The sequence below is a fragment of the Peromyscus eremicus genome, chromosome 15, assembly GCF_949786415.1.
Source record: "Peromyscus eremicus chromosome 15, PerEre_H2_v1, whole genome shotgun sequence".
In the NCBI taxonomy this organism is placed as follows: Eukaryota; Metazoa; Chordata; class Mammalia; order Rodentia; family Cricetidae; genus Peromyscus; species Peromyscus eremicus.
The window spans coordinates 65,556,932-65,579,126 of record NC_081431.1 but is presented as its reverse complement, the minus strand read 5'-3'; the positions used below and the strand labels follow the sequence as shown (position 1 = coordinate 65,579,126).

Genomic DNA, 22,195 nt, shown 5'->3' with positions numbered 1-22,195 from the left:
TCCCAGCACCTACATGGCTCTTCACAATTATCTGTAACTCCAGTTCCAGGGGATCTTCTGACCTTCTTGAGCACAAGGCACATGCGTGGTACACAGACATACATGCAGGCAAAATACCCATACACGTAAAATAAAACAATAACTTCAAAATGTTTTGAAGGTTATTCTACCAAACATGAAAAGGAGCTGGAGGGAGATGTGGTAAATAAAATCTCTTCCTGCAGGACCTGCTGGATGTGAGCAATCCCTGCTCTTTCCAAAAGAGAAATCAAAAGGTTTCCTCTTTTATTAGCCTCTGCCAAATAATCCTTTTTTTACAGTTTACTAATCTTTCCTTTCATAGACTAGACAAAGTGGTGGGGTTTGTTTGTTTAAAATTTTTTAAATATCTTTTAGGGAAGTATCTAGCAAAAGTCTGTAGAATTCACCACCAAAGCCCAAACGTTGTAAGAGTTACTTTATTTCCTCTGCTGTTCATCTGCTATCATGGGAAACAGGAGATTTCTGTCTGGGGACAGGCTATGACTTAGTCCTCTGTCATCCTGAGGATACAATCGTCTTCCTGTACTGTTGGACTTCCATGGCTCAATGTTAGCCTTGAAATTCTCGGGGAAGATAGGATGGAAAACTGAAACCACAAAAATACCAAAAGGCCTTTAGAAAACATGTTCCCAGGTAGGGAAATAAGATCTTACTGTGTAAGAGAGAAAGGAAAGAGGGGACAATCTATGGACTTATTTTCAGAACACAGAACACAGCTCATTAATTCCCGAGGAAGAAAGAAAACTGAAGTTGCTTGCAGCATCTGGGTTAAATGTAAATTGCGGGGTGCATGGAAGGGGGGACAGGGAGGGGGAGGGGGACAAGACTGAGAAACAACAGTTCCTAAATTACTTGTCATGCAAGCCAGAGGACTTAAGTTCAAGCTCCAGAACCTACTTAAAAATGCCAGGTTTTGTTGCACATGCTTATAATCTTAGCTGTGGGGAAGTTCACTAGCCAACTAGCCTTCCCTACTAGGAGAACTTTGGGCCAGGGAGACCCTGTCTCAGAGGATATTTCCTGAGGATAACACCCAAGGTTGTCCTGTGACTGCCATATGTATGCACGCACATGCATACACACACCGTTTTCTCCATCCCTATATAAACTTCAGTTTCAACTACTGAAAGCATTGTTTACCAGAACATGTAATAGCCTAGTGACTCATCAGATCAGTCTTTGGTATTCCAAATGGCACACATAGTCAAATACTTTCAGAACTGAATGATGGAGAGCAGTGTGAGGCTCCATGATTGGGAGCAGCTGTTCAGGTTTTCTGGTCTTAAGTTCTTCTTTTTCTCCCCCTCCCCTGCTTTTTTTTTAAAAAAGACAATGCTTTATTGTGTATCCCTGGATGTCCGGAAACTCACTCTGTAGACCAGGCTGGCCTGGAACTCACAGAGATCTGCCTGCCTCTCCCTCACAAGTGCTGGGATTAAAGGTGTGCACCACCACTGCCTGGCCCATTTCCTTTATTGATTCCGTGTGTTGCAGGGATGGACATTTGGCATTGTGTGTATGTAGACAAGAGAGGGAACTTGCAGAAGTCAGTTCTCTCCTTCTACCATGGGAGTCCTAGGGATGGAACTCAAGTGTCAGGTTTGGCAGCAAGCACCCTTACCTGCTGTGCCTTCTTGCTGGCCTTTTTATTGTGGTTTTGTTGTTGTTGTTGTTTTTAATGAAATTAAGCATTCTCTGAGCATGCCCATCTTCCCTCACTGCCTCTTTACTAATATACTGGTTTTAGAAACAACAGCTTTAAAAAAAATAGAAGACAAGTTTTTTGTTCATGTACTTTCCACAGCACAGTAGCGTGGGCAGGCACAAAGGGAAAGTTGATAAATGAATGTGAGGACTTATGCTTTGGCTACTTGACCTTCCAAAACACCTGCTGGAAGCCAAGCCTTTTTTTTTTAATAGTCTCTAAGAGAGTTTGCATCAGCAATCACTGAGAACTGACCTACCACACAACATCGCTAACAGTCACAGAGAAGGAACTCCTCAGAATGAATGATATAGATAGGTTTGCAAGATGCAGACTTGCCTGCCTAAGAGAAGAGAAGAGGCAGGGCTGGGAAGATGACTCAGGCTGCGAAGTGCTTACCTCCCAAGCATGAGGACCTGAGTTTGATACCCAGAATTCACGTGAAAAGCCAAGAATGGTGGCATGCAATTATAATCGCAGCACAGGGGATGTGGAGATGGATAGATCCCTCCTGGTATTCACCGGCCAGCCAGACTACTTGAATCTGCAAGATCCAGGTAGAAGTGAGAGACCCTGTCTCAAAAGCACGAAGGTGGCGACTGACTGAGGAAGTCATCTGGAGTTGACCTCTGACCTGCACACCGACCCACATACACATGTGCTCACACGCATAAATGAAAAGCAAATAATAAATAGGAATAAGCCATGTTGGAGAGCTAAACAAAGCATTCCCAGAGAATAAGCTGACAGGCTAAACCTAGGTGGCCTGTCTCCCAGATCTGCCCCAGTTCCCACTCTGATGAAACTTGCTCCTTGCTTTCCTAGTACTGTAAAACAGTCAAGGCATGTGACCCAGGCACTTGGCTCTCCAGGAGCCTCTCACAGTCTTGGTTGGAATCTTCTTCCTAGATGAAAACTCTGTGAGAGGGTAGCACATTCCACCCTTCTGATGTCCAGTGCGTACAGAACTATGACGTAGGAGGAAGTACCTGCACAGATGTCCACCAGGATTATTTGAGAAAATTTTCTTCATGAAGACTGTTAACCTGCACTGGTACCACACCAGAGCTAAAATTAAGGTTTCCTTACTAATAGAAGAAAAAATAGCATTTATCTAGCTCTATCTTTTACCAAAGAGTAGTCCCCACTTGGTTATTCCAAACAACACCAGCAGTCATAATTTCATAGTTACTTAAAGGTAGAACCTTCTCAGATGCGAAACTCGGTTGGAGATTTAACTCTATTCCATTCCATTCTTTCTAGTCTATTATATTACATTATATTATATTTATTCTTATATTTTAATCTAGTTTGCTATTCTATCCCACACTGTCTGGTCTGTTCTGTCACATTTATTCTGATATATTTATTATGTTCTATCTTATTCTATGGTATAGTATTTTAACCTTATATTCTATTCTGTATGTCTATCCTATTTTATCATATCCTATTTTATACTGTACTATTCTGTTTTTATAATATGTTCTGTTCTATTCTTCTGTCCTATACAGTCTATCCTGTCCTATCTTTCTATTTTGTTCTGTTCTGCCCCAGTCTATTCTACCCTGTTTTGTTCTTTCTGTTCTAGTGTAGTTCATCACAAATGTTTGGCTGGGTATGGCTATAACCATGCTCTTTGGTCTGTTCTAGAGCAATCTATACTCTTCTTGTGGTCCTATGAGAATTGCCCACCACTGTTCTTTCTAGCCCACATGGGCACTAATGCCATGTGAGGCTCTTTTATGGTTTCTTCCTTGTTCTGGGGTGGTCCAGCAATCCTTTCCAAAAGTGGGAATGAGGCCCTCACCCAATCTTGGACAGCATGTGTTTATACTTGAGCCAGAAGTCAAGACTAAGTTGCATTCATGGGCTGCTCGTAGACATGGAAAGAAAGTGATCTTTTATTTCCCGTTGTTATTCTTAGTTCCTAAGGGAGTCCTTGGAGAGAGCAGCCACTGGACCTTCTGAGGCGAGATCTCTTATGACCCACTGCTACAGAGCCCAGTCTATTTCCAAGAGTTCATATCTTACGAGTTCCCACCCGGGGGGCCTAAGCATCCATCCTACAAAGCCACCCCCTGGGGCTGTACCATGGAGCCCCAGGCTCCTGCATATTGACAGAGCACGGTACAGCTATCATGCTCCTTCTTGGCCCTTCTCTGGGTACATTTTGTTCAGGGTCATTTTCTAACACCAGAATTCTGGCAGCATGGTTGAGGGGATTAGAAAGCTCAGAACAACAGTAAACAGGTTGGCAACGATTGGAACACAGTTGCAACAGGATGTCCCACCCTGTGTAAGAGCATTCAGTTAGCAAACCCTTAATCTGGTATCCATCCCTTCAGCACTACTTGGCTAGAACTACTTCCTGCACTCGCCACCCTTTCATAGGCTCTGGCACGTTCCCACACATGTGATGCATTTGAATTCCATATTCCATATGTCATATTATTTGGATTTAATGTTCCAACTATGAAATACAGCTGCAAGAGGAAGAGCTTCAGATTAGGAGGAAAAAACCTTTGCAAAATGATCAAAACTGAGCCATCAAGTCACCAAAAGCAAGTAAGACAAAGAAGCCTATGTCTATGTTGGCAACACAATGTACAGAGGATGCAGCAACAGTCACCAAGTGGCAGTGGGATGTTCTCTAAAGGCACACAAGTGCACACACCTAACAGCCCTCAAAAGTCTCTTCACTGATCATCAGGAGATGCTTGGGGACTGTTCTGAAAGGATCGTTGTGAAAGAATTATTTTGGTATTATTGCAGACTGAATTTATTTTAGCATTGGAAAAAGAAAGATGGGTGTAAGACCAACATTCCTGTTAAGATTCTGTAGTTCCGAGGGCTAATGAGATGGTTAAGTAGGTAAAGACATTTGACACCAAGCCCAAGGATTGGAACTCAATCCCTGGAACCCACAAAGTTGCATGGAGAGAACTGACTCCTACAAGTTGTTCTCTGATCTCCATGAACACACACACACACACACACACACACACACACACACACACACACACCAAAAGTAAAAATTAAAAAATACATCTGTAGCCCCGAATGTGAACAAGACATATTTTATCTTTGAGATAACGTGTTTATTCCATACATACACATTACACTAATGTCCATATCTTTCTCATTACATACACATCTTAAAGATGAAATGATATCATATGTGAAGAATCTGGATAAGAGCAAGAAGCGGCGATCAAGCCACTAGTAATGTGCCCCTCTAGAACTCCAGCTGGGCTTTGCACATACTGACTTGGATAAAAAGGAGCCAGGATTCCTTGAATCAATCAACAATCACAGTGTGAAGCTTGCAGTACATACCTTAGAACAGCTTGTCACACCCGAAGCCAAGGAAGCCATCAAAGAATTCATAGTTGGAGCTGAAGAGACGGCTCAGTGCTTAAGAGCGTGCACTGCTAAGTCTGGTTCCCAGCACCCACATCAGGTGTCTGCCCACAACTCTAGCTACAGGGGTCTGGCACCCCCTTCTGGTCTCTACCAGTGCCTGCACTCACATTCACATACACAGGGCACATATATCATTAAAAATAAAATAAGTCTCAACAACAAAAACTTCAAAGGTCATGTCAAAAGGACTCTGGCAACTAGAAGAGTCCTGCTGACTAGAGGTGAGAAAAATCTGAGCAGAAATTAAGAACAACAACTGCTAAAACTCAACATACATTGAATTTTTAAATATGTAATTTTGTAAGAATTCTAAAAATGAAGTCTTTGACTCCATTGGAGAATGCTAATAAACTACTAACTCACTGTATTAGAAGCAATAAATAGTAGTAAGGGAGAATTTATAGATTGTTTCACAGGTAGCCAGTGGGTTAGGGAACTTTTAAATGGAGTTATTCCTCTAATTAAGTAAGGTTAAAAGGATAAATTAGACTATTGCCCCAAGTTTGGGAATTTATTAATAAATTTACATGATGAACATTTATGATGGCTGTCATCCCCTGCTAAAGACTGTTGTCCCCTCCAGTTCCCCTTCCCTTCCCTCCCTCCAAGCCTTCCCATGTTCTCCTCATTGCCCCTTTGCTCTTTCAAATGTATGGCTTGTCCTTCTTTAATTTTTGTTATGTTTATATATATATTCCTAAATATATAAATAGAACCTGTTCATTGCATATACCTTGTATGTATGTCTTCAGGGTTGACCATTTGGCATTGGATAACCAACTGATGTGCTGCTCCCCTGGCTCTCAGAGTTCCTTAGTTTGCTACAATTCTTTGTCTAGGGTTGAGGCCTCATGACCCTTCCCAATTGCTTTGTAAAAGGTGAGTTCCATAGAGGTGTTTAGATCATGAGATGCTGCCTCAGGAATGGGATCAATGCCACTCCAAAGGGGGAACTCAATCACCTTCTCACTTGGCCCTTCTGCCATACAATGAGACAGTAAGAAGGTTATCTATGGATGCTGAGGGGAATAAAATAAGATTGGGCATCAGACCCACAGATTAGTGCTGTTCTCAGCCCTGCTCATAGATACTTCTTCTTGTATCACTCAGTGGTTAATCCAGAAATGAAGAACAGGTTAACGTGCTGAGAATAAATGCAGCAGTTGAGTGCTCAGCCCTGAGTGGAGCATCTATATCAACTCTTTCAAGGCTCAGGGTCATTGGAGAAGAATGAGACAAAAGAATGTAATAGTTGGAGAATGGGAAGGAATGCTGTGGAAAGCTGAGCTCTGGACATTGCATGGTCATTACATGCATGGACTGACAGCAGCTGTAGTGAGCTGCACAAGGTCTGTACAAGATCAGCCGGTCAACATTCCAGCACGACTTGGGGAAAGGGACTCCCTAGGCTCGACCTCTAAGTGAGGTGTTATTAGCATTTACTGGCTGTAGGGTGGTGGGGGTATGGGGAAAGGAGACATTCTCCTTTGGGGTGTAGCCACTAGTAGGGCTGTCTTTGTTCCAGAGATATCTCCACAGCCACACACATACAGCAGCACTAATTGTGCTCAGTGGTTATTAGAAAACAAGAGGTGGGTGCATGAAGGAGGGGCAACCGTGTTGGGAAGGGGGCAGTGGAAAGGAGGATTTAGGTTGGATATAATCAGAATATAATGTATATATGTATGAAGTTTTCAAAGAATATACTTAAAAATGTATTTTGAAGTATTGGAAATTAGATAAAATTTTTGATGTGGGTGAAAGATTTGCACAGATTCAATATATTTTCTCTAATTTTTGAGAGTACGTTTTTTAAAGAGGATGTATATTTTATATGAATTCAAAGAAAGGAATTACTGGGGGAATGTCTACTTATATCACAGGCCAGAAAAAGCTGGAAATAAATTTAATAGTTAAGTTTTGTAAAAGGATTTCACATAAAAAAATGAAAACCACCTAGATAAATAATATTTTTCTCTTGCTAATAATAAATTCCACAAGGACAAAGGAAGATATGTTGACATTAAAATGTTGAAATTCACATATCTTTAAAAATAAAAGACGAAAATATTTGTACAAATTGTGACAGATTAATGGTTCCTGTTATTTCAGTATAATGGGGAAAAAAATCAAAAGGACCTCAAGAAAATGGATATAAAAAGATAATTCATAAAGCAGAGAACAGAAGAGCTAAGAAGCATAAAAATATTTAACCACCATGAGCTACTAAAGATGGGTGAGTGAAAATAGAACATATAATTACCATGTTTTAAAACTCATACAATACTGGCATCTGATGTTTTTTATAAAGGCCTGAAAATATACCACTGTCAGAAATACGAATCGGTGTGTATTCTTTGAAGGGCAAGCTGGAGAAGGTGAAAAATGAAGATGAAATGAAGTTTTAGGGGTACAGGGATAGCTCAGAGCACAATCTGCTCTTACAGTGGACTCCAGCTCAGTTCCCAGCACCCACATGAGGCAACTCACAACTGCCTGTAATTCCAGCTCCTGGGATCCAACGCCCTCCTTTGGCCTCCCACAGGCACCTACATTCACATGTGTACGTACCCACACAGAGACACACATACCATAACTAAAATTCAAAATAAGATCGCGTTTACAAGGGAAATATCTAAAAACCAAGTTCATATTCTGGGGCAGTCATTACACATCTGACATTTTCAGGACAGCATAGAACAGTGCTTGCAGAAAGGTGTAGCTAGAATTTTCCTGCCTGGCCCACAGTCAAAACAAATCTCTCTCACCCACCAGTCCCGCAGCCGCTCAGACCCAACCAAGTAAACACACAGAGACTTATATTTCTTTTTTTTTTTTTTTTTTTTTTTTTTTTTTGGTTTTTCGAGACAGGGTTTCTCTGTGTAGCTTTGCACCTTTCCTGGAACTCACTTGGTAGCCCAGGCTGGCCTCGAACTCACAGAGATCCTCCTGGCTCTGCCTCCCGAGTGCTGGGATTAAAGGCGTGCGCCTCCGCCACCACCACCCGGCTGAGACTTATATTTCTTATAAACTGTATGGCCATGGCAGGCTTCTTGCTAACTGTTCTTGTATCTTAAATTAACCCATTTCTATTAATCTATAAGTTGCCACGTGGCTCGTGGCTTACCAGTATCTTACATCTTGGTACTCATGGCGGCGGCTGGCGGTGTCTCCTGACTCAGCCTTCCTGTTCCCAGAATTCTTTTCTCTGATTGTCCCTCCTATACTTCCTGCCTGGCTACTGGTCAATCAGCATTTTGTTTATACAGAGCGATATCCACACCAGAAAGGGAGCAGCCGCCATCATTCTTGGCTGCGTGTGTCTAGGCCTTTTCAAGACAACTTTGCATCTCTACACATTATACTCCATCAGAGTTGGGTCTACTTCTCCTTCCTTTGAGCCTGGCCCTAGCTGCCATGCTTCTTTTGGTAAACTGGTCTTGAGAACACATGGCATGAATAGATTCAGAAATGACTCATACAATGAAGCTTGTTCTCCTCTGATGCTGAAGGACCTTCTTCCATTAAGGATAAGACTAGGCTGGGCTCTGGAGAATGAGGGGCCAGAGGGGTCCAGTCCCAGGTCTCCCCTTTGCACCAATCCTGTGAATTAGGTCATCCAAAGTGGCTCAGCCTTGCAGAACCAGCACAAACCAGGGACAGCCAGTTCTCTGTTAACCTCTGGAGCCCCAAAAAAGTTATACGCCTGTTACTTTATGCATTATATTTTGAGAAGTTTGAATAATAAAAGCTGAATTATTGAAAATAAGCAGAAACATAGACAACTGATTATTCACAAAGGTGTTCATTTTAAATCATTTATATTAATCAACTTTGAACAACCCAAATGCCTCATAAGAAAGAATGCTTAATTATGTTAACTATAGACTCGAAGATTACAAAATTATTTTATTTTGTATTTAAACTGATTTTGTTACATTTGTTTATTTACTTATTTAGTGGTTTGTGTATGAGTGGGTAAGCACACATGCACATGCACACATGAGTGTATGTATAGACATCCCATGGCATACATCTGGAGGTCACAAAGACAACTTACAGGAGTCCATTCTTTTCATCTACTATGTGGGTCTTGTGAATCAAACAGGTCATCAAGCTTGGTGGCAAGCACCTTTACTCACTGAGCCTTCTAATCAGTTTGGAAAAACTATTAAAACCCAGAATTTTGAGCTGGGTGTAATCACATTAGCCTGCGATTCCAGCATGCAGAAGGCAGAGATGGAGAATCCTCTAGGCATTTGAAGACAGTCTGGGCTATACAGTAAGTTCTAAACCTGCCTCTCCTGTCTCCTGCCTGGGACAAAGATGTTCCCTCATCTACAGCAGACACCAAATGATGCCAATGAGTCAGAAATGACATCAGGAAATGTTTGCTCTTGGGAAGCTGCCCAGTATCCAGGCTCAGGCAGACCTGAGCCTAAGAAATCACAGCAGATAAGAAAGGCTAAAGCTAGATCCCGTGAAGCAGCTAATAACTCTCAAGTAGTCTGCCTTTCATAAAGTCGGTTCCTCTACTCCCCCAGCCCTGAGAGATGGAGAGTGCCAGCAAGAAGCAGAGGTGGGTGGGACAGGAACCCAAACAGTCCAATTAGAAAACTCATTTGCTTTGGCAAATGCCAAAGACTGTGCATCAAAAAGATAAATACAACATGATGAATTGGGCTCTTGACTATATCCATCTTTCCCCTAAATCACATAATCACTAAACAACTACACTGTCCAGGGCTGGTCGAAGATAAGAGACTGCTGTGTGCTACCTCATCCCCAGCAGAGAAGGAAGCTTAATCCTTAGAACAGGAGTTCTCATCTGAACATGTTAGATCGAGAGTCTTAACAATTGCCTCGGTCTCACTCCATCACAGCCCAGTGCCTCTGCAGCCTCCCTCATACTCACTGAATATTTCACACATGAAGTAATGGAACACAGAGCTGGGGGCGGTGTGCTAGCCTTGGGTTCCCATTTAAATTTACAGCTCGCTGCTTGAAGAGTCCCCGGGCTCTGACTAAGGTGGTGATTATGCTGTCCATCAATTAGCTTGCATTTCAGCACAATATTTGGGGCCCCTTTCCACTCCTTCATAACAGAGAGCTGTTTAACTCAACACACACACACACACACACACACACACACACACACACACACACACACATGCATGTAGGTTCTCTCCCAGGCGTGATTACTGAGTTCCAGGACGTGTGTCACCCAGATGTGTCTGCCACAATGTGTTCCTTGTATTGAAAGAATTACCAGAAATATCCTTCATGCTAGTAAACTTCTACAGCAGAGACCAGTTGCTCACCACAGTACCACTTTTTCATCAACTGTCTCAGACTTAATTGTCCTGTCTGCACATCCCATCCATCGCGACACTTCGCGTCACAAGCTAGTGAATCTTTCTTGGATGGTTTTCCAGTGAATGCTGCTTTTAGAGACTCCTCATTTGAGTGTGGAACCCCTTTGTGAACTCTGTAGATGGCTGTGATAATAAAGAAGGAAGAAAGTGGCATTGACTAACACTTACTCGTTCTTTTTTAAACGTGAAATTTCAATTGAATGGACAACTGTAAACACGTAGGTGGGGAGAAAAACAGAAAGGGAGGAATCAGGTCAAACACGCGCAAACTGGGCTGCTGAGATGGCTCAGCGGGTAAAGGCCCTTGATGCCAAGCACGCCAATCTGAGCTTGAGCACTGGAACCCACGCGGTGGGAGGAGAGATCCGACTCCCATAAATTGTTCCTTGACCTCTACATGCAGGCCATGACATGAGTGTGTGTACATACACATAGACACACATAGACACACACACCTTTCTCATGAAATAGTTTAATAACGTAATACCCGCAAACTGACATACAATAACCTCATCTCTTAGAACAGATAAGCTACCCATCTCTCTTTCATGCTGTATGACACCTTTAGAGAATGGAAAATAATAGGAGTTGAGGAAACTTTAACATGCCTCAAAAGCTGGAGGTTTCAGGTGTGTTCGTGGCAAGGAGGACTCCCCATGGGAATATTTGGGGTAGAAATAGTACCCCCCCCCAGTTACAGTGGAGACTAAAGGGAAGACTCTTCAAAATTAGCAATGAAGACTTGTGCCATTTTGATCTTTTTTATAGAAATCCAATCTGGCTTGATTTCATATAGCTTTAAATCCAAAGACGAGCAGTATTATTATATCCATTTTCATTTATTGTCGTATATGTGTATGTGTGCGTAAGCCACGGTGAGCATCTGGAGGTCAGAGGACAACTTGAGGGACTCCGTTTTCTCTTTCCACCATGTAGGTCCCAGGGATCAAACTGGTGGTCAAGCTTGATGGCATGCCCCTTGACCCACCGAGCTCTCACACTAGTGCCTACAGATATATTGAGGGCTATCAAATATTTACAATAAGCTCTAAAATAAGGCAATAAGAGGAAAACAGTTTGCATTTAAAAGCTTAGCGTAAAAGACAAAAGAAAAAGGCATGATTTTACCTCTCTCCATCACTGTCTCTATCGGCTTCTTCCTTGGCTTTACCGGGTTCTGTTTCCCGGGGAAGGTTCTTGAGTGTTCATCTGTAATCATAGCCATCCATGACAGGCCAGCCATGCATGACAATCCTGCCAGCTGGGATTCCAGAGGCAAGCCAGGATCAGGAAGTGGCGACCCTGTCTGTGACCAAGCCCTGCTCTGGCCTGGCTATGTCTGGCACTAACTGTGAGCCCAGGCAGGAAAGTAAACCCTTGGGCTCAGCTTCCTGCCAGGGCAGAACTACCTTCTGGCCACTGCTGGGAGAGATTGCTCTGGAAGGCTGTGGTTCAGCCAGTTTAACCAGCTCTATTTGAGGGAACCCCCCCCCACACACACACACACCTTAGCAGTAAGGACCATAGAAGCCAGAGCTCTGCTGAGCAGAGTCACCTTGAGTTCAGGGGCAGGTTTACCATCAAGTGCTAGCCTCTTGGGTCTCAACAGAATACCATAGTAAGCTGTTTCCATCGGATGCTCAGACATCCACCCACACAACATGCATTAGCCCATCCATCCCAGCCTTGTCTGGCCCCTTCACCCGAATGAATGTAGAAAAAGCCTTGCCTATAGTGCTTGGCAGTCTTCGCTTGTTTTTTGGCTGTGACAATTCACGGGAGAGTGTGAATCAGTCAGCCAGATGGGAGGGGAAAGAAAACAGGGATTGATCCACCCTGAAAAAATATTGGGGATGGGGAGTTGAAATATTTATAACCAGGGCTTGGTCTCTGTGGAGCGAGGCCAGTGGGTTTCACAAGCAGGCAGGACTGTAAACAGTCAGGACCCACCCTCCGGGGCATACACTGTCCTAAGCAGTGACAGGAGCCACTTGACTGCCAGAATACCCTTTATCAAGCTGAGGGACGGTAGTGAGAACGCTGAATGCCGAGGAACTGGATTCCTGGCTTGTAACCGCGTTCGGTGCAATCATTTATAGCAGTAAATAAATGTTAGGAAAGCTCACGGGGAAGCCATTATCTAAATGCCTAAGTATGACAGGCTTGCGTTGGGGCCAGGCATGCATTTCTGGCAGTGTGAATACACGTCTGTTCACAGCGTCTTTTTTTAGATGACTTTGAAAAACAATGTCATCACTGGGATATTGCAAACCAGAGCAAGTTTCTTCTTTCTTCTTTCTTCTTGATGGAAGGGGAAAAGTGACATTGGTCCACATGCCATCTGAGAGGAAAGGGATTTGTTCTGTTGAAAAGCACGCAGAGCACCCCTCTGGAAGGTTTTACCATTGAAATAAACTTTATCATTGTTAATTGTCTTGCTACTTATGGACTGAATACATTTCTTCTGACAGCAAGCCTGTATCTTTAGACGTGTTTTCTGAAGTTCTCATCTTAAGAAACACCAACATTTAAGGCCCCATTATTCTAAACTCTCAGTTGGAAATATCACAAATAAGAGGAAAACTTTACAATCATGTATATATTGAATATGGGAAGCTATCATTCCCTTTCCAAACTGTTCTGGACTGCATCTGTCTCTTCCTGACATGTTTTCTATACCACTGAACTCTTAGCCATTTCTAGAAGCCAGGATAGTAAAATTCATCCTTGTTTCCCAAACCCCAACTTCCTTTCTCATTCACTGGCATGCAGTCAGTAACTTCTAATTCCTCAATTGCTCTCAAATAAATCAACACTGCTGCTTTTTCTGTCTATCTCCTGGGCACTGTTTACTAGAATTAAACAAGAACCTCTCAATAGCTTTCTCTGACTCTAACCATTCTATTTCCCACCAGTTTCCTGTTCATTCTCCTCTTCAAAATAGTTTTAAGGCTCCCCTAGGGTTATAGATGAGATGCAGAGCCTTGATGTGGTACCCAAAGCACTTGTGTCCCTAGTTTCAGATACTGTATGGAGTATCCATGTGGTACCCGAGTACTCATGACCCTAATCCCACAGATAAGATGTAGAGCATCCATGTGATACCCAAAGCACTCGTGATCCTAGCCCTACAGATAAGATACAGAGCATCCATGTGGCACCTAAAGTACTCATGACCCTAGTCCTACAGATGAGATACAGGGCATCCATGTGGTACCCAAAGCACTCGTTATCTGTACCATCATTTCTCCCTCCATCCTCTTATCCAACGTCCTTTCCATGTTCCCTGTACCAGCCACAATGGAACAGTTATAATTGTTTAACATGCTATACTGACTTACCTCCACGACTTTGGCCTCCTCTGCCTAGAAAACATTTCTTCCCACTTTCCCTGACCAATTTGAAACATTTACCTGTGGACTCCTACTTGGCTCTTGAGACTCCATCCAAGCCGTGGTTCCACACAGGCGCCTTCTCTGGTATATTCGTGCCCTCTGTATGTTCTCTGGGTACCATTAGGGTTGATTTTATATGTCATCTTGCCTAGGTATTATGAGTGACCAGATGTTTGGTTACCTAGATGCTCTAAGTGTGACTGTGGGAATCTTCCTGGATACATTTAACATTAACATATGTAAAGCAAGTATAATGTCGACCTCCATGTGCAGGCCTTACCCCATCTATGGAACGTCTTATTAAATCAACAATAGAGAACAGGAGAGGATTTTCTTTTGGTGATGACTGTCTTAGCTTTCAGGTTCAGACTGGAATTAAGTCACTCTCTAAGGTTTCCAGCTTGCTGACAGAAGATCTCTAGACTGCTCAAACTCCATAGTCAAGTGCATTAGTTGTTTATAATTCCTTTTAATGCTCCCTCCTTTCACATATATGTATAATGTACATATATGTATATACATAAACATAAACGTAACACACTACTGATTCAGGTCTTTAAAGAACATGGGCCAATGTGAATAGTATATGCTTAGTACATATTTAAAGGCTGTACTCTCATAAATATTTCCAATTCTATAGAACTCTGGTTGACTGGGCTGCTTTCCTACCACCCCGTGAACCTGCCCCATACACAATCATCTGCATTCATTGGTCCTTATGTTGGTCCCTAGGAAGGAAGTCCTTCCTCAGAAACCTTTCATCTCAACAATCCAACTCCAGACAATGACCTCTGAACTCATGATACATTTGTACATGACCTTTATTTTTGTTCCATTCTGGGTGTCATATTTTTGAGTTGTCTCACTTTTTTGTGTATATAGGTAGTTCCCCTGACAATTGTACTTTAAGCTACAAGACAGGAAATTCATTTTGTTCCTTTTTCTCCTTCAAACTTATGGAATTTATCAGTATATAGAACACATAATGAATTCATGTGACATCACTTTACATAAGTTATGACTAGAACAAGATTAATATCTGAAGAAGACTATATAGTGTAGCAAATACAATTTGTGTTCAAAAGAATAAAATATTTCAAATGAGGTCATAAACCAAATGATAAATACATAATCATAAACAGAATTTACTCTCAGTTGGCACATAAAAAGGAAATTCTGGGTAGTAGCAGATATAAGGAAATCTCCAAGTACTTATGGGAAATACGAGCATATTCAGCTTGGGAAGCCAGGTGCCAGTCAAGACTGGAATATATAATGAAATCAAGTTGTATATACTTTAAACCAATTCATATGTGTACATAGTTAGAGAACTGTCATCCATTTGGTGCCTGAAAAGGAAGCTGAAATTAAAATAAAAATATAAAACACTAAAGATTAAAAAATATGTCAAAAATATTATCACAATAAATATAAATGGGTTAAACTTATAAGAACTACTTCACACTAGATCACAAAGAGACAAATGTTTTTAAAAGTGATTATAGAGGCAGGCAGATCTCTGTGAGTTCGAGGCCAGCCTCGTCTACAGAGTAAGATCCAGGACAGGCACCAAAACTACACAGAGAAATTTTGTCTTGAAAAACCAAAAAAAAAAAAAAAGTAATTATAAAAGTTCTGTTCACTAACATAGGCCAAACCCATGCTAAGTGATTCAAAGATTAAATATTAAGAGAGACTCAGTTATACAAAGCAAATGTGTACTGGCTGGTTTTATGTGTCAACTTGACACAAGCTAGAGTTATCAGAGAGGAATAAGGAGCCTCAGTTGAGGAAATGTCTCCATGAGATCCAGTTGTAAGGCATTTTCTCAATTAGTGATCAGTTGGGGAGGGCAGTTTGTGATGCTATCCCTGGGCTGGTGGTCCTAGGTTGTATAAGAAAGCAGGCTGAGCAAACTAGAGGAAGCTAGTCAGTAAGCAGCACTCCTCCATGGCCTCTGCATCAGCTCCTGCCTCCAGGATCCTGCTCTGTTTGGATTCCTGTCCTGACTTCCTTAGGTGATGAACAGCAACACGGAAGTGTAAGCTGGATAAACCCTTTCTTCCCAACTTGCTTTTTGGCCACAGTGTTTCATCAAAAAACCAGAAACCCTAACCAAGACAAATTGGTACTAGCATAGTGGGGTGTTGCTGTGACGGACCTGACCATGTTTTGGGGAGGATTGTGGAAGGACTTTGAAACTTTGGGCTAGAAGAGCCATTGATTGTTAAGAGCTCAGTGAGATGTTCTTTAGGAGATTAGAAGATAAGAATGTTAAGAGCAGTGCAGAAGATGGAGACCCGGCTTGTGAAGTTTCAGAGGAAAGTTTAAAGGTTCTATCAGGGCCATTTGTTATTTTGAAGTAAGATTCTGTGGTTCTGGTTAACTGGGGCTGAAGAATCAGCTGTGATTAACAAGATACTTGATGCTGGTCATCTGGAGCTAAGGAATTAGTGCCAATTAAGAAGAGACCAGCATCACTAAGTTGAAATCTTCTGGGACATGTTTCCTGAGAGCATAGAGAAGCTGTGTTCCAGAGGCGGCCCAAGGTTGTACCTCATGTTGGCAACCAGACTTGGTAATATGTAAGAGTCACCCAGGTGGTGCTGGTTTTGAGGGCATGAAGGTGTCAGCTGAGGCTTGGCACTGTGAGAGGCCACTGATGAAGGTGCAGTCTCAGTGGCAGTTAAAGGCCCAGAACTGAAGGGGTCATGCAAAGAAGTTGAAGCTTGACACCATGAGGACAGCCTATTGATGAAAGTGTAGCCCAGATGCAGAAGAAGACCCCATGTTTTGGAGATGCCAGTATCATGGGATGACCACCAAGAACGCAGCAGCAGTGAGGTGGAGCCCGCTGGAGCCTAGAAGACAAGCTGTGTGTGCTGCAGAGGACAGAGCTGGGGAAGTGACCCAAGTCCTTTGGAGGAGTCCAGAAGATCAAAAGTGGATCCTAAACATTAGATGGTTAGAATTTTGTTTTGCTTTGATTTGATTGTGATTGTGCCCTGATTCCTGCCCTCCCCTTGAAATAAGAAAGTATTTTACTGGAACCCACAGTTGAGGAAATTTGAATTTTAAAAGACTTTGGATTTTTAAAGAGATTGGCTATTTTAAAGGAACTGAAATTTTAATGTGTTTGAATTTGTGAAGACTGTGGGATTTTAAACTTATTTAAGATCTTGGGGGTGAATAAGAAAAGAAAGTTGTGGCTTAATAGTGTTGTGTTTGTGTCAAGTTGACAAGGGGTCAGTTGTACTGGCTAGTTTTGTGTGTCAACTTGACACAAGCTAGAGTCATCAGAGAGGAAGGAGCCTGAGTTGAGGAAATGCCTCCATGAGATCCAGCTGTAAGGCATTTTCTCAATTAGTGATCAAGTTGGGGGGGCAGCCCTTTGTGGGTGTTACCATCCCTGGGCTGGTGGTCCTGGGTTCTATAAGAAAGCAGCTGAGCAAGCCAGGGGAAGCAAGCCAGTAAGCAGCAGTCCTCCATGACCTGTGCATCAGCTCCTCCCTCCAGGATCCTGCCCAGTTTGAGTTTCTGTCCTGACTTCCTGAGATGATGAACAGCAATAAGGAAGTGTAAAATAAATAAACCCTTTTCTCCCCAACTTGTGTTTTGGTCATGGTATTTCACTTAAGCATCAGAAACTCTAAGACAAAATGCAAATAGAAAGGATGAGGGCGTCAAGGTAAAATTTAAGGAAGCAATATACTGATAAGAAGAAACTGATTAAAAAAAACAGAAATTGTTTTATTTATTTGTAGATTTTTTTCATGAAGAATGTAATTTAGATTATTCTTGGATAGTATTAGCTGAGAATACTCATCAAAATTAATGAATATGCTTATTTATCTTACAGAGTTTTTATAAGCATTGTTTTTTTTAATCATGTAAATTACTTAACTCAGAACTTGCCAACTCAGTCATGCTCAAAAATTGTTGATTGCTCTTGGTGTTTGTATTACTAACAATATTGACAGCATATTAATCAGTAATATTGGTGCTGCAGGATACCAAGTATATAATAGAAAATATTAGAATTTATAGAACTCTAGTTAAGAGCACAATGAATAGGTGTGTGTGTGTGTGTGTGTGTGTGTGTGTGTGTGTGTGTGTGTGTGTATGTATGTGTTTCAATGACAGTGGATATAATTGAGGCAGTGTAGGTGTGTATATGCCCATGTAGGACACATCTGTGAGCATGTGTGCACACAAAAGCCAAAGGAGGATATCAGGTGTCTTTCTCTACAATTCTCTGCATTATTCCCTCCAGACAGGGTCTCTCACTGAACTTGGAGCTATTCTAGCATCCAGAAGGCAGCCAGCCCCAGCGGTCCTTCTGTCTCAGCCCTGGGGCTCCAGGTATCCACAGCCATACCCAGCTTTCTTTTTGTGGGATAGAATCTGAACTCAGATCTTCATGCTTTGTCCAGCAAGTGCTCTCACCCACAGAACCACTTTCCTGGCTTTGGAGTGAGTTCACGCAAATGTTGGTTATGGAAGCATCCAATGAGAAATCAAAACAAGAAGAGAGGGAGAGAGGAGAGGATGAAAGGGATGGAAGTAATGTGGAAAAGAGACAGAGAAATTCGATCTGAATAAAAATGGCTTTATGTGTTGTTCTGTGTATGTGGGTACACTTAAAAAAAAAAAAAAGAAAGAAAGAAACTTGCCTGGCAGTGGTGGCGCACCTTTAATCCCAGCACTTCAGAGGCAGAGGCAGGTGGATCTCTGTGAGTTCGAGGCCAGCCTGGCTACAAAGTGAATTCCAGGAAAGGCTCCAAAGCTATACAGAGAAACCCTGTCTTGAAAAAAAAAACACACAAACAAAAAACTTCAACACCCCTTAAAGATTAACAAAAAAATGGCCAACAAATTAGGAATAGAAAGAAATGACCTCAGCACAATAAATATCATCTATGAGAAGCCCACATTCTGCTCAGTGATGAAAACTAAGAATTTTAAGAATTTCTTCTTTAAGATCAGAAACTGGGCTGGGATTCCTCTCTTCATCACTTCTAATCAGTATAATTTGTACTTTGGAATGGCCCAGCCAGAACAAATGAACCTGAAAATAAATGATAAAGCCATCCAAATTGGAAATAAGATTAAAAAAAAATCCCTGTTCTTTTTCAAATTACATCTTAAGTATAAGTAAAACATAATGACCACACACACATACACACACACACACACACACACACACACACACACACACACACAAATGTTTTAACTAATAAAAATTAAGCAAGGTACAAGATGAAGAATCGACATGTTAAAGTCGGGTGAATAGCTACAGTGTGACAACAAACAGAATCAGGAGAAGAATCTCGTTTATAACAGAACCAAAGAAATAAAATACTGAAGGCTAGAGAGAGGATTCAGGTAAATGTACTTGCTGCAAAGCAGGATGACCTGGTTCAGCCTCTGAAACCTCCATAGTAGAAAGACAGAGCTGACTCCTGCAGGTTGTCCTCTGTCGTTGTTTTCACTCTTTTTGGGGGACCCACCACCCAGCTCCCAAATAAATCACACACAGAGGCTTATTCTTAACTATGAACGCCCAGCCTTAGCTTGGCTTGTTTCTAGCCAGCTTTTCTTTTCTTTTTTTGAAGGATTTTTTTATTCATCTTACATACCAATTACAGATCCCCCTCTCCTCCCTCCTCCCTCCCCTCCTTCCTTCCCCCCCACAATTCACCCTCCCCCCATTCCCTCCTCCAACAAGGCAAGGTCTCCCATGGGAAGTTCACAGAGCCTGGTACATTCAGTAGAGGCAGGTCCAAGCCCCTTCTCCCTGCATCAAGGCTGTGCAAGGTGTCCCACCATAGGCAGTGGGCTCCAAAAAGCCTGCTTATACACCGGGGATGGATCCTAATCCTACTACCGGGGAGCCCCTTAAGCAGATCAAGCTACACGACTGTCTTGCTTATGCAGAGGGCCTAGTCCAGTTCTATGGAGGCTCCACAGCTGTTGGTCATGAGTTCCCACTAGTTTCGGTTCGGTTGTCTCTGTAGGTTTCCCCATCACGATCTTGATGCCCCTTGCTCATAGAATCCCTCTTCTCTCTCTTTGACTGGACTTAGCCAGCTTTTCTTAACTTTAAATGATCTCATCTGTCTTTTGCCACTGGTCTTTTACCTTTCTCTATTTCTGTGTACCTTACTTTCTTACTCTGTTGCTGGTTGTGTAGCTAGGTGGCTGGCCCTTGATGTCCTCCTCCTTCTCTCACTCCTAGATCTCTCCTCTCCCAGATTTCTCTTTCTATTTATTCTCTCTGCCCACCAGCCCTGTCTATCCTTTCTCCTGCCTCACTATTGGCTGTTCAGCTCTTTATTAGACCATCAGGTGTTTTAGACAGGCACAGTATCACAGCTTCACAGAGTTAAACAAATGCAACATAAACAAAAGTAACACACCTTAAAATAATATTCTGCAACAGTCCTCTGACTTCCACATTGTTCTTGAGCACTCATGTGCACACACATAGCAATAGATATATAGATGATAGATAGATTATAGATAGATGACCGATAGATAGATGATAGATATAGATAGATAGATAGATAGATAGATAGATAGATAGATAGATAGATAGATAGATGTTAAAAATAATTCAGGAAATAAAAGTAGCATGTAATGTACGACCTGGGAATCCCACTTCTCACTGGCTCTCCAACAAGCTGAATTTGGAACATCACAGATATTAGCACTTTCATATTTACTGCAGCCAAAGGACTTGAGAGTAACAGGGTCTCTGAGGATAAGAAAGGGGGGCAGGGAAGAGAATACGGGCCCTACTTGGTGGGTAAATATGAAAATGCATTTAATGTACACATGGAAATTCCATCATGAAACTCCCTTTTTAAAATTAAAAAAATATATAAGGGACTGGAGAGCTGACTCAGGGATTACGAACATGTATTGCCCTTGTAGAGGACATGACTTTGGTTCCCAGCACCCATGTTGGGTGGTTCACAGTTACCTGCAAAACCAGTTCCAGAGGAACCATCATCCTCTTCTGGGCTCTGAAGAAACCTGCATTCACATAGCCATTCCTACACACAAACATATACACATACACACACACACACACACACACACACACACACACACATACACATATACGTACACACACAAGCACATACACACATATATATACATACACACACAAGCACATGCACATATGCTTTAAAACACACATACATATAAATGTATATCCTTTGAGTAAATGCTGCACATCGAAGGTGACACACTATCCTTTCAGGTCTGGGACTCCTGTGTAGTCAGACACCCTTCCCAGTCACTCAGCCATCTCCCTCCCAAGTGGAGGAGTTCAGGGCCCAAAGGCAGGAACAGCTGCTGGAAACGTCCCTGGCATCCAGGAGAACAAGAAGGCTGAGTGGGAGTGCCTGGCGGCCTGGAGGAGAAGCTGTGCTCATCTGCTGGGTCTGGAAGCCAACCCAGGAGTGGGCAGTGACTCACCGTTTCTTACAGATTGTGCAAGGCCCCGATAAGCACATACTTTGTTTCTCCTAACCATATCCTAAAATAGGAGGACTATAATTTATCCACATAATTCCTAATTCAGAACGACAGAACTGGGACAATGAGGCCCTTCAAATTGAATAGAGACAGATAGTTATCACACATTAAATGTAACAAGCGACAGGCCACGATAACACAACAGTGTGTAGAGTCGTCAGTCAGATATTCGTGCCCTCTTAAAAAAAAGAACACATGCTCTTCTCAAAGACAGAATTCCCCAGTGTGTCTCAAAGTAGTCATCATGGCGTACACTGTTGGAAGGTTAACAACCGAGACACGGGACAGAGGCAAGCGAATAGAAAGTGCAACTCACTGATGAAGAGAATTCTTGTAATAAAAGCTTTTCCATTCAAAATAGGTCTCAGTCCGAAATGGGCTCTCCTTCCCTCCCTGTAGTATGCATTCTTGGTAGCGCTGTTCAGAACACTGCCAATCCCATCACACATTTGTTTTATATGGTTTTCAAGTGGGTCTGCAGTTTCCCTCTGGCCAGAGAACTCTATAAAAGCTACTAGGGGAATAAGAAGTTCAGACAGGTCGTCTCCCAGGCTTGGAAGCCATGCCTGGCTCAGCTCTGAGCTTTCAGGGGCGGGGGTGGGCAAGAACCTCAACCAGTCATCACAGTATCTGAGTTTAGGTGACTTGCAAAGACGAGGGAACAGCCTGCAGTTCTCTTGGGTCACTTATCAGAACCCACTAGAGGCTGG

General features: G+C 42.3%; 1 long non-coding RNA gene across 1 annotated transcript in view; it reads right to left on the bottom strand.

Annotated features, from left to right (window-relative positions):
• Nucleotides 1-441: 441 nt before the first annotated feature.
• LOC131925081 (uncharacterized) overlaps nt 442-22,195 on the bottom strand; it is a 35,276-nt gene continuing 13,522 nt past the window's right edge. The window contains exon 2 of the long non-coding RNA XR_009383148.1: nt 442-628. This is a non-coding gene — a long non-coding RNA (uncharacterized LOC131925081). The remainder of the gene's footprint in view (nt 629-22,195) is intronic.